The following is a 14,389-nucleotide window of genomic DNA, read 5'->3' as shown; positions in this document are numbered from 1 at the left end:
CGCGAGACGGAGGAGAAGGAGGACGTTCGCAGAAAGAATGCGCTTCCATCACGTCCGTCCTACCCACCCACACTTACTTCAATCTGATTTCAATTTTGTTAATTGTTATGAAGGCTCCCTAATTGCCAAGCACGGGGGCTGTCAGAATCCTACAGTAACACGCTTTTTATTGTCCCATTTTACAGCTATTTTATGTTTGACACTTGACACGCAGGCGTGAAGATCCTCTGTCGGATTGGTTGGCTACTGTAACAAAATGGCATTTTTAAGTTATACGAAGTGTTAAATCTGCATCCAGTTAGAAACAAAACAAAACAAAACCCAGTGGTTTATAAGTTGACAATTAATCCTAATTGTTAGCTTGGGAAAAAAAGAAAAAAAAAGTGTAGAAAAAGCAAATGTAAAAGACCAAACCCCTTCTTTCTCTAGCTGCCCAGCAAGTGCATGTGTCTATATATGTTGATACATACATTACATACAGTTTTCTATACTGAAGATAAATCAGGAGAGACTGGGACACCATTCCTAAGCACAACGTATGATTTTTCTCTGCATAACCTCCCGGAACGGCTCTCTTTCTTTGCCAATAAACTCAACAGAGTTCCTATTATACAAAGCTGCTCTTTTAAAGCATTTGACAGTTTTTATTTTAATTGACACAGAGGCAGTTTCAAAGTCATTGGGTTTAATGAACAATCATCTTAGCATTTGCCTGCTCAAATCCTCTTATTCCCAGCAGTTCACAGTAAAGTTTATTCTCACAGTTGAAATTAAAAAAGGAGAGAGAGGCAAGTAGAAATGTTGAGGAGCTTATATAAAAATCTGCGAATCTCAAGTTTTGTGCAGTGCTGTTATGAAAACTACTCAGCCATGCAAAGCAATAAGAGGTTTAATTACTCATTGGTAGTCCCTCTGCTGCTCCTGATGTGGTGCGTGGTGTTGCGGAGGCCTGGGAGAGATAATTGAGGCATATGGGTGGAGTACAGCGCTGTTGTGGCAGCTCATCTTTTCATTTTTTTCCCCCTCTTATTTCTGTGTGTGCCACTGTCTGATTTCTCAACAGTTTGACACGGGGAACTATCCAGTAGATGACCCTGATTGGAAGCATGTAGGACCTTGCGGGGGAAGAGGGCATCTCCTGCTGCCCTGGCAAATCCACACTGACTCAATCCCGTGGTTGCAAGAGGCAGCGTGAGGATGAAACCTCGGAACCTCTGAAGAAAGATCTGTTTTCAGGGTTGGTTTTATCTATCTACTCGAGGCATTACTGGGCTCATGTGGCCAAGGATTTAATAGCTCTTAATAGCCATAACACCAGTGACAGCTATGGGCTTCCCCTTCTGCAGGGTATTACAGGGTAAAGAGAAGGACACGAGCATTGAACCTGAACCGAACCTAGACACTTAAAGCAGGTGGAGGCAGTATCCAAACCCAGGAATTCTTAAATTTATTTATGGTTTAGTGTCCATTTTAAGGTGGACTAATTCATGAACCTTTGTCACACAACCTCATGACAATAAGAAAGTACAAAAAGTTTCTTCTCTGGTTTATTGCTCTATGTTAATGACATTCAGCAACTGGATGTAAAATCAGTGTTCCAGCAGGGTGTGATCCAACTGTTCTCCACAGATGACCAGCCAGTAATTTGTGTCCTACCTGTCATTAGAGCCTGGCAACCTCTTTGCTAAACTAAAATCTTTTTACAGTTCTTTCCAAATGGATAAAACAAGAAGAAATTTTATCACTATCTAAATGGAGTAATAGAGTGACAGGACATATTTGCATTCTGAATAGATTAGCTGGTCTTTTAAATATTTATTTGTGTCTATTTTCAAAGTCCCTGATCCTCTGAAATTTTCCAAACACTTCTGATTTGACAGACTGGGGAATCTGTCTGCAGCTCCAATTATACTTGAAAAGATACATATAAATGATTTGACAAGTTAAAAATTAGCAGCAAGTTCTATACCTAGCAAGACTTTGTAAGCAGTAGTTCATAATTCATGATACTTCACTCTAAAGTTCATGTAAATTCTGTATGTGTGGGATCCTTTAATTGGTAAGCATAAAGGTGTATTGCTATTCACCTAATGTATTCTATTGCTCAACAAAAGGTTGTTGTAGTGAGCTCTGATTGTGACAAATGATTTACTATTAGGAACATTCTGTAATTATTGTTCGGTGGTACCACAGACCGATACATCATTAACATGATAGACGACCTTTTATATCAGCAAAAATAACTAAATTAATAAAAATGGCTTCATTCCAAACCCTGTCAGAAAGCCAATACTCGAAACAATCAAGTATCAGTGATACCTGAAAAGACCAGAGTTATATTTTTGTTAAGCATATCTTATTGTTTGTGTAATAACATTGACATGTGCTGCAGAATAGAGGGCCGGATTTTCAGCTGCTGTGAATCAATGATCTAATTAATTCTATTTATGTAGAGACACACCACTCCACATCTGTCAAGGGTATGATATGTAGGATTTTATTGTACTGCTAAAAGCAAGACTGTAAATGAAGTATCAGAAAACTTTTTTTTTTTTTTCTTTCCCTCTTCAAGAATTGTGGGAAGTGATGTGAGTGTGCTCGGACACGCTGCTTCTTCAGTCAGATTCTGCTCCCAGTAACATCCATACCAATCCAGTGTGACTGTCCTAAAGGAAATACTTCTTCCAAATTTATATATTTGTCCTTTGAGTTTGGAGAGGCCAGGATCCAATTCTTTAAACATTGCAGTTAAGAACTTAGAAAACTACCTGAAGAATAGATTTTTTTAATTTTATTTTTTCTACTCAAGAGTCTATGCTCACAATTGTTAATTCTTTGTTATCCAATATGCTGTATTAAATTTTCTATTTTTTTCAAATACTTGACAGAACTGTGCAGTTTCAGGTGGAAAATAATGAGCTACTAGTTCTGGAGTCAGTGTTGCTTTGTGGAATGTGGGTAAATCGGAGTTAATGGTGTTTGCTGTCTCCATTTAAACTCCATAATTTTTATGAAGAAGATAACTCTCTTTTGGGAGGTGGTGTGAGTCACCCAGACCATGCCTCTGAGCCCACCAAATAGCCAGCAGGGAGTACTAAACTCAGATACACCTGCTTACAGAAGGGTTGGAGGCAGTGGATATAGAGCACTTCTACCCATTAATTTCATTCACGTCTTCTTCATTTGTAGCACCTCCCATTCTCCCCCTACCCTTTAGTACAGGACAGCCCCCCGTGTTAGAAAGGTAGGAGGAAAAGCCATGTTGAGACTGATACGGCAGCCGGCCCTGTAGAAAGCTGTGATCATGTCTGAATGTGTCACTCCAGACTATTCCTTTGTTGTTTTTTTGTTTTATTCAGGCTTCTCCTACATCCATCCTCTCTCCTCTCCCCTTTTATCATTCCCCAAGTTGTTAATTCCCAAGGGAACCCCCACAAACATTAAATGGGTGGACTGTGCTTTTCAAATGCTCAGTGTTGCATCTCTATTTTTTTTTTCCACTTGCCCATGTGTAAGGTCTCTCATCAGGGACTGTTCTGTGTATAGGTGTTTCACATCTGGCTTTCTCAGCTGTCCGTGTAGTCATTCATCACAGTGGTAAATATGACGAACAAGTATTAGGTGGCTGGATCACAAATTGTTGCAGGATACCTGACTTGGTTTGCTTCCCTGCAATAAATTCTCAGGGTGTTTTTCCAGTGACACATTCTGAAAGAAGAGCAAAAAACCCAATTAACGTACTGTTCATTGTCTTCTATTGGGCAAGGAACAAGATTTTGGGGCTTCACTCCTTCAGCAGCTGTATTACTAACTCACTGTGTAACCTTCAGCAAATCCCTTTATTGCATCTCTGTAAAATATTGGTAATGAATTTACGTTTTGTAAAGTGCTGGGAGATCCACAGATGAAAAGCACTATATAAGCTAAGTGTTATTAATGTGATTCACTCAGTGAAATGAAATCTCTGTTGAGCAAAATACTGTTCTGTAAAATTTATATTTAAAGTTACATATTTTACAGCACCAAGAGAATGAAGGTTGTGTCACTGTTTCCAACATATAAACTATATTTAGCAATTTATTCCTTGGCTTCTCTCGAAGTAAAAGAAAACAGCTTGATGTTTAAAAATAACATTTGGTAGGCTCGACGTTCATAATTTGGACTGGAATATTTTTTAAACAATTATTTTAAAAGAATGAAAAAATCTCTTTCTTCTTTTATAGAATAAATTTTAATTATTGCACGGGCCATACATATGAAGGTTAGCCATTCATCTTGAAGAGTTATTTCAATTTCATATGAACATTTCTACAGAAAAATGTTTCTGATGTCAACCATTTTTGTGTTTTCTTTTAATGCATAGCTTGCCTTTTACTGTTTTACCCTGTGAGACAGTGGGTTGGCATCTCAATACTGGGCAGTAGAAAACCTCTCTATTTTTACTGTTGAGATGGGCTAAGTTGCAAAAGGTTATGCAAATTGCATCAATGTAGAAAAACATGTTTGACTCTTAAAAATGTTTTGATTTTATTAGCTGATGTTACCTATAAAATCCTCAATGAAATTAGTTCAAACATCTGAGTTTTAACACAATATTTGGTTTGATTATTTGTTTGTTTCTTAAGAGAGCATTAATTCCTGGTCTTCTCCCATAGTTCATTTCCAAACACCTTTTTGTATAAAAAGCTTTTGGTTCACAGTGACTTCTGCCAGCAATACCGACCAGCTTTTTTCCTCTTGAATCAATTAATTATCAGTATTACTGGAGTTTTGGGAAAGAAGAAAAAGCTTTTACAGAACTTTACCAGAAGATGTAACTGGTCAAGAAGAGATGAATCTGGATTCCATCTTAGGTGAAATGTTGATATGATTGTGTTTAAAAAACCAAAAAGTCTGTCTATGGACTGCACCAGACTCTCCCCATTTGTTTTGTTGGCTCCTACCTGTCATCAGCATACCAAGAGACTAGAGTTGGACTCAAAAGTACCCTTTTATGAGGAGGTCAGACTAAATGGACACCTTTTTCTAGTTTTGACATCTGAATTGCAACTCTGAGCTTCTACCACCTAACCTTTTTTTTTTAAGCTCACCCCATTAGATATGAATTATTATCTATAGAAATCTGTTTGACCCACTATCATATCCAAACCTCCTCTGAGGAGCTTGAAGAAGCGCTGAAACACTTACCCAGATATGTTCTTCACTTACTACACAAGGCTGAGGTCTTGATGGATACCATGCCTTAACTTATTGTGAATGTTTAGCCACTAACTTCTCAAAAAGTCTGGAGGCTATAGTTAAAGTGAAAAGCATAGCTCTGAACTGGAAATAGAACCTACAGCAAAATGTAAATGTAAACCCCACTGATTGAGGAGGTGAAGCAATGTTTTGTATAGAAAAGCTCACAAAAGCCCCTAGAGCCACAGCCCTGTTTATAGTAGAGAGATGAAGGTGATGCCATGAACTTTCTTTGTAGCAGATCTGTAGCTGCTTTTAATTACAATATAGTATAATATAATATACATAATATAAATCAGGAATTAGGCAGGTATCAGACTATTTCTAATCTCCAGCAACCACAAGAAGAGGCAAGCCTCACTGCTTGTGCATTTCCTTGGAATGCTACATGGAGATATTAAATAAATCTTATGAATGACTCTCATTTTTTTAATAGGTCCTTGTTTTCCAGACTTTAGACTCAAAGAGATATTCTTTGTCCAGTTCTTCTAGATCAAGGCGAGACTTCTTCCTAGCAGTCAGCAGTGGCTCTTTGAAATTGTTTTCAAAGCCAAATGTTGGCTGGAACTATTTTAGGTCTTGCCTTTGCTACCTTGGCCCTATCTGAAAGGAAGAAGTTTGCCCTTGAAAGAGCGTTAAACTGCTATGATTCACCAACTTGGAAGAATTGCAGGATGCTGACTGCCTGAAGTGGTGCCTCCCACTGGACCAGTGCAAGTTTCCTTCCTTCTTGTCTGACCAAACCATTAAGAAGTTAGTCAATTCCCTGAAGGTTGTTTCCAAGGAATATCCAAAAAGGAAATACCCAGCCCTGGAAAGGTAATTTACCTAGACAGGATTTGAAATGCAAGGTTCTCAGCTGAGGGAGAAAGTCCTATATCCCATCTGGCTATGGGAATACAACTTCACAAGCTTTTCATCCCTTGAGCTAACAACTGCAGACATTCCACTGGGAGGTGTCCTATAAAATCCAAAGCACTTGGAGATCCATCTATTACTGCATCCGGCCTGCTCGAGCCAGAAATGTGTCATATTGGTGTTCTCAGAGAAACAGTGGCAGAGCAGCATCCTTAATTTGAGAATGGTTTGAATCCTCATCTGTGTGTGATGTCTCCTGAACAGAAGCTATTTTTGACTTGGTGGAGGCACAAGTGGGAGGAAATGCCAGCTATCTGTCTTCAGGGACTCGCTGTAATTTGTTTCCTTTGTTCTTAGGGAGCAGATCCCCAGCTGGTGTGAAATGGCATTTTGGAAGAGCTACTCTTGTGAGAAACCAGTCCTAACGCTTGCTACACTGGTGGAGTCTATCGCAAAGAAACCAGTCTGCTGGCCAAAGTATATTATACTCTCTCCAGACACAGTGATGCTGTTTGAAATCAAAAGGGCTGCTAGGCTGAGGAGAGCTCACACAGCACCTACTTTAAAACACACTTTGCAGGACCTTCAGCTAGTTAAATATTTATCAGAGATTTTTATGTTTATTCCTTCTATTTTTTCAGAGTCCAGTTTACTCCTGAGGTAAATACATCAGAAAGAAACTTGAGCGACTGCATGGAAATGAGTAAAGGTGACCTGGGAGCTCTGGAGCAGCTTCTTGGAAGCAGGAGCATCCTCACCCCTCTGCTTCTTGGCCTCCTGGGTGTTCTGGAGACAAAAATAACAGTTGTAGGAAGATACAGCACCAGGAGTAACAGACTGGTCTGAGAGCACTGACTCCTTATGCAAATGAGAAAAGATTTTAGTAGATAACAGATGAACATAGTTTTAATCCTTAATCAAGTTGGGTTTGGCCTGTAGAAAGACTGAATTTTAAAATATACCTCTTCCCACCACTTCTTTCCTTCCCTACTTTCTCTACACTCAACAGGCCTAACAAAAACACTGAAGATATCTTCATTTTTAATAAAAACAACCACCACAAGCAAACAAAAAACCCCAGTGTCTCCGGAATATCAGTATATCGAAAAACCCTGACAACTGTGTGAACATATTTTCAACACCTGCTCAGTACTTAGCCAGATGCCTCTTTATTTCAAGGTTTGTGAATACTTACCTGCTTGTTCCGTATATTTGTTTTAGAACATGCAAAGCCATGCAGCAGGAGGAATCTGTGAAAGTTCCTTATCATAATCAGGTCAGATGGACTTGTGGATTGCATGGACAAATTTCTTCCTTTTATTTCTCACTTGTGTGCCTCTCTCCATCTCCATGCCTCAGTTTCCCTTTTATAAAAAGCACATCTGGTTTGGCTTTTGAACTTCATTGTGATCTGCTGATGCAGAGTAGTGCTCTACACTACTCTATGATTTCCAAGTAAAGAACTGCCCTTCTCCTTGATGGCCAAGCTGGACAGTTACTGCAATGAGGATGTGACTGCTTTGGTGGGGACAAGACACAACTACTTTCTTTGTTTGGCCACTGCAATTTCATCCTTCACAGCATTCCCATGATTCAGGGCTCTTTGCCACATAATGGTTTTAAAGGACTGTTGCTTCCTTGGGTGAAACTCTGCTATGTATATATAAATGCATCAGAATTTTGTTAAGCCTGAAACACACTTTTCTCACAACTTTAATTTTCGATGTTAAAGATATAGCTGTGTCTTGCAGCACAACAGGCCTCAGACTTTCACAGCTCCAAGACATAGATGTCTGATTACTTAAGCTCTATTTGAAATTAAATTCCAGCCTCAGGGGCATTTTGATAATAAATTCATTTAAGGAAGAAATTTCTTTCACAGACACAAACATCCTCTACAGCCATGCTCTGTGCCAGCATATCCACAGAGAAAACTTTAGGGTACTTTCCCCAAATTTCTTCTTCCTGTATTCTTTACTATGGTTTGACTACCTGATTCACCTCTTCTTTTGGCAGATATTACCCTCCTGCACTTGACTCAGCTTTATAGCACTTCCAAGTTTTCCTTAAGCTAAGCATGTCTGCATCACTACATACATTTGCCCTTGAGGATGCCACCAGTTTGCCAACACATCTGAGCTTCCTTTCCCCTCTTAATCCCACCCTGTATTCATAACAGAGGCACCTTGATGACTGTTTGTTGTCTCTCCCTGGATTCCCTGTTATTTTGGGGAAATAGAGGGAGTAATTTGCTAGAAGTGGGGCTCATAGACTGGATGCTGGCTAAACCTATGTGCTCAGAGGCCATCAGCCAAACAAGCTCCAGGCATGCTGAGCAGCCAGGGATGGAGACCAGAGGGTGAGGGTGACCTTGTGGGCAAGTGGTCGAGTTGGCCTGATACTTGGATCTGTGGAAGGAGAAAGAATTTCCCAAGCAATAGTGGTTTTGCCTCCTTGCAGTGAGGAAGGTAAATGGAATTTTAAAAATGAGGCTGAGGGAGAAGTGAATAGCTTTCTGCTGGCTTTGGTTTCCCCCAGGAATCATTTCTGATCCTGCATTTTTGTCTCCAACAAATTCAGACTGTATTTTCCTGTTTCTGTATTTCAGCCTTCATTTGATACCAGATACTACGGTGGGTTATAACGGTGATCAAAATGAGTGTTGAATTCCCAAGGACTTTACTGGGGCTGCTGTATCCAACACTTAGAAAAGCACTTTGAAAAGGGGACTAAGGATTATTATTCCCATTTTATGGATGCGGTGTCATATTGTCAGAGACATCAAGACGAAGGATTGTCTTGCCCCTATTTCTTGTCCATAGGAAACCAAGGAGGGAGGTAGAAATCTCAAGATAAAGAATATTCCAGCAAACCTGCAGACTGCTTCCAGCAAAAAGATAAACATTTCATCTTCTGTGTTTTGCCTCACCTTGATTTCTACTTTTTTTTATCTTTTTTTTTGCTCCCCTCACACTAAGCACAGCGAGGAAGAGGGAAAAGAGAGAGAACCTCGAAGAAGGACTTGCAGGAGTTTTGCTCATAGCCAAACTCTGCTATCAACTGCTTCTTAGGAAATCTTGCTAACAGGGACTGGATTTTAGGACTGCATTTGCATTCAATGATAATGATTTTCTTTTAGTCCAGCTGGGATAACTGCAAAGATAGTGCCCAGCTGCAACTCTGTTGAAGGCAGAGCGCAAAACAGATTACACTGCTAAGATGAGTGGAGCAGTAGGAAGGCAAAATGCTTGAGAAAAATCCACACTGTTACATCCATAACAAGGACTCTTGATTATGCAGGTTAAAATAACTCCTTGGCTATGCCTTGTTTCCATTATTATTGTTATCACCTCCAAGTGGGGCACTTATTTTTTATTTTTTCAAACTGGTAAAGCTTTAAAAAAAATAGCCTGGATCTTTAGATAGAATTGAATGTTCTGTGACTTTAAATGAAAGCTCCACTGTTGTTGGGCAAATAAATTTAAACCACTTAACATGGCAGAGAAGGTCAGGCAAGCTTATTATAGTGATCATAGCGTTACAGCTATTGCGATTGACCGCTGCTCTTTGGAATCACCAATAATCAGAGGCCGCAAGCTGTGTTTGCAGAGAAAGGTCATCATTCATTTTTTTCGAAGCATTAATATCTTTTGTTTGTTTGGCTCAACATGAAACAGGAATCGATAGAGGTAATTCACAGAGCAATTAGCCCCTCATCTGTCAAACGGTGTCTGGGTGTATTTAACAAAAAGACCTTTGGAAAGGTTTAAAAAGGAGGAAAGTGCCTGTACAATCAACAATTTATATTTTCTACATGACACGTTGTGTATGTATCTGTGAAGAGAAGGGACCTTGGGACTAAAAAAATATACATAAAACATGCTGTAAATCTGTACTCAGACTTTGAAAACCCACAGTGAAACAAACTGTTAGCTGACTTGGAAAAGTTTTCCATGCTGTTCTCAGCGAGGATAAAAATTTTCTACCCGAAGCTCAGGACAGCTGCTCAAAAACTTGTCAGATTAATTACATGAAAGGGGATGGGGCAGCATAAAACATAAGAAGGCAGAGACAGAGGCAAAAGGTCCCTTGCTGCTCTGCTCCTATGGTTTAGGGTACTCTGAGTCCCTTTTTCTCCCCAGAGGTTTTTTTCTTTATAGGGCACTTAGGCACATTGAGGAAAGCCAAGAAGAAATGCAGAAATCAGAACTCTGTTACATTTATGAAATCTTTATATAAGCACTGGTGAACTCTCAAATTTGAGAGACTAAACTGGGAGGATAAAGCTACAGGAGATCAAGGGCACTTTATTTCTGAATAAAAGAGTGTCTACCAGGGGATTCAATATACATTAAGAGTTGGCTGTGTAGTGTCCGCGTTTTGAGGTAGAAGACTGGCAAAGAGCATGTGGGCTGTTAAAAAAGGGTGTATTTTAGTCATATCATAAAAGGTTTGGAGGTTGTCCCAGAAGTTCAGATGCTTATTCCAGATAAAATTTGGCTATCTCAGCTGCTTAAGAACAAGGCTCTGGACTTTATTAGATGAGTAATTGTAGGTTAAGCTTTCCTCATTTTTTGTCTCAATGATGAAATTCTCTATCATGTTAGAAAGCTTGGAGTTGGTGAAAATTAAGACCTCTTCCAAAGTCCAGGGCTTTGACTTCCAGTTAAAGTGAATTTTAAATGTTCCACCTGAAAGCTTTCTTTATTTTCATATTCTCAGTGATTTTTATACCTTATCCTGTGGCATCAATTTTGTTTATTTATCTTCGGCACTTGGAAGGTGCTGTGCAGGACACCCATTGATAACACTGGGAATTTTGTTTAACTAGAGCCTGTAAAATTTTGGATCTTTGGTGCTATAAACCATGGCAGATGCTCATTATAGTCCCATTTAAATAGGTTCATTTAAATAGGTTTCTAGCAGTAGGCTCCACATCAAGGTCTTCAGATGTGGACAGAAGGTGTATTAAGCCCTGCTTGATAGCTGTGTCATGTTCTGAGCATGTTCTTTAAAGCCTCAGCCCTACGGCATTGTCGAAGGCACCAAAGGCACCTGATAAAAAGCAAGAGAAAATGTTTTCTGAGCACTGTTGATGCTTCAAAGTTGCTTCTTGATTCAATCTGTCTTCCTAGATCTAAGACTGACTTTTTTTCCATCAAACTTTTTCTGATTTTTAGTCTTTTTTTTTTTAAACTGAACCACTTGCTGAAATTATATGAAACTTTTTACTTCAGGGGCAGTCATTTTAATTTCCAGTAAAGTGGGGAGATTTTCTTTGTGACCTTAAAAAGCCCATCAGTGATTAGCAAAACATTTATCATACATCCTCAAATTAACATTAAATTTTTAAATGCTGTGCTCTCGAAAAAATGTGCTATTTCAATCTGAAGAAACTTTAGAGTGAAATACAGAAGTCAGCTTTTTGTTTGCAAGATTTTAGTGTCTTAATCTTCAAAATGTATATATATAGTGAAAAAAATTTTCAAAAAATTCAAATATTTCCCTACCTCAATCAGTTTTCTTATAGGCTGACCTCCATGTCACATCTATAGTGCTGTAGCATTAGTTCACAGCTGCATTGATAGTTTCTTGGTTTCTTTGCTTCTCCTTTTAGATATTGCTGCAAGCTCCCAATGCCAAGCCTGAGCTTCTGTTGAGAACAGATATACTTTTCCTTGCTACATACACACTTTTCAATCTAAGGCATCCAAAACACTATAAATTAAAAAGTCAATTAATTTCTTACTGCTATTTCACTAATTCTTAACTTTTTTTTTTTATAAATTTACAGTGCTGTGAAGAAACTTCATAAAAACCAGCTTTAAAATTATAGTCGGAGGGCAACCAGTGGTCTGTGAGATTACAGCAGGTGCTCTTCAAAGTCCTATTATCCTTGTGGCCAAAGTTTTATTTTCTTTTTCCTGATTTTTCAATTAAAAGTTTGATTAACTATGCTTGGTGGTTCATGACGAGTTTGGAGTGCTGACTATGCTCTGTTTGCCCCCAAAGTGTGAGAACCAGTGCTCTAGAAGAGGATTATATTCCTTTCTCTTTTGATAATGGTGAGTTAAATTCTTGCAGGCTCGTCTGTGAATTTTCTCTGATTTTATGAATCTATTCTTAGATTTAGCTAGATGGATAGGCTGCTGGGGACTGTGCTACTCTGTTATTGTCACTGAGGTAGGATAGTCCATCAGCAAAACACCTCTTAAATATCAGTCCTGGCTACCATCCAGAGAAAACCAAGACATGCTATTGAACAACACTTAGGACCAAATCTTTCTTCCTCCTCTGCCACCACTAAGCAAATTCGTTAAAGGTCTTGGCCTGTATTTAAAATAACATGAGCTTAAAGAACTTGCTAGTGTTTAATCTTAGAAGACATTAAGTGTTAGAGGAAAGGCCAAAAAAAATGTTGGCAGATGCGTCATCCAAGAAGTTCAAAGATGGTGTTGATACCTAAATGTCCTATCTATCCTTACACATCTGTTTGCCAGGCAACTTGTCTACGGACTTGGGCTGGGTTTTCAAAGGAATGAATGGCAGCAAGATGCCTGGCTACCATTTGTACCTTTGAAAAATCTACCTTCTTGTCTACAGTGACGTTTCCCCGAAAATTTACCATCAGCGGTAAGAATAAATGGTTTTGACAGTCACTCAACAACTGCAAGCAATTAGAACCATCTAGATCTGCACTGACTCTACATGTCATGGCACTTAAATACCAGCAGTCAGTTTGTTAGCACTCTCGCTGGTGAGCACAATCTCTGTCTGTATCTGTGAAACATTTCCAGGTAAGTCAGTTATGAACAATTACCATTCCAAACAAAGTTAAAAAAGAGGTGGAGACTTCTGTGCCTTGCACAATAACGGGAAAATATTGCAGGGAAAGCCAACAAAAGCCAAGGAACCTCAAAACAGAAAGACAAAGCTTATTTAGTGGATTTGCAGTAGTATTTTTACACATTACAGCAAGTCAGAACTGGAAATGAATGAATTCAAGGCATGCTGTCATTCAAAAAAAGGAACAAAGCACTAATTGCTGTTTGGCATCACGTTTTTGTTTATATTTATGACTGCCTTTCTTAAAAGTCTGACTTCCTATTCATGTGAGGGTTTCCTTAAACAGTTTTAAACTAAACAATTAAACTTTCATTCATGGATATAATCTAATAGGAAGGAATTCTTCTGTCACATTGTTTTATGCTCTTGATGAAGAAAATATTTCAAGTTAGCTTTACAAATCTGGTAGGAAAGTGAAATCCTGTAGGACAGCAGTTCTCAAAACTAACCCTCACTATATCCCTACATGGTACGAGGTAATGATTCCTCTTTGTGGCAACTTTGGCAGCTGTGCTTTCTTAGCTGAGAGCAATGTTTCTTGGAAATTAGAGAAGGGATATTTATCTTTGTTTTGCAGAGGCCCAGGGTACAGCTGCTCTTTATCTCAGGGACCTATCCAAGGGTAACTTCAAGACTTTGCCCCCTTTTCCAGGCTGTTGGCAAATGTTCAAGTTTAACCTCAGGAAGAGTCAAGAGTGTCCTCCAGAAGGTATGTGCCCTGGCATACTGAACATGCATAGCAGCTGACAATCAGTTTTCAGCCATGTGCTGGACCGTGGAGCATCCTGCACTTAAGTGTTTTCTGCAGTGACTCATAAAATATCCAAAGCTTAAGAAATGTGCATGCTTTGTCTTTCAGAACAGTAAACTTTGAAGGAAGGAGCAGACAAAGTGTAGAGATAGTAAAGGAATTTGGTCCAGATAACACAGAAAACCCACAGCAGAAGCAGAAAGTGAACCAAATTCCAAGGCACGGACAGTTGCCACGCTGCTCTTAGAAGTCTTGTAAATAAAGCCCCTATTGAAGCTGAAATATTTCCAAAAATCAATTTGACTTTGAAACTGCATATTTTGCTGAAAAGTTTCCAATTATCTCTGTTAATACTAGGCCAGGTCCTGAAATACTTTATTCAGGTGAAAAGCACAACAAAATATAGAACAGCTTCTGTGGTGAACTCAGCAGGTATCAGATGGAGAGATATACCTGGAGCAAACCTCAGGCCTGGATCAGAAGGCCACGCTTGATTTAAACTGGAGCCATATCGTGGCCTTCTGTCCTGCCGTTAGTGTGGCAATGCTTACACAGATTGCTGTCAGATCCTCCATAGTGCTTTATGGATGTTTGGTCTGCGTTTACCCCAATCCAATTTGGATCTGGATAGTGCTGAATTTTTGAGGGCACTTCTATAATCCGATTTGGGCCATGGTCAAAGCTGTGCAATAAAGG

The sequence above is a fragment of the Gallinula chloropus genome (genome assembly GCF_964237585.1).
Source record: "Gallinula chloropus genome assembly, chromosome: 9".
Classification (NCBI taxonomy): Eukaryota; Metazoa; Chordata; class Aves; order Gruiformes; family Rallidae; genus Gallinula; species Gallinula chloropus.
Note: the sequence above shows the minus strand (reverse complement) of the source record.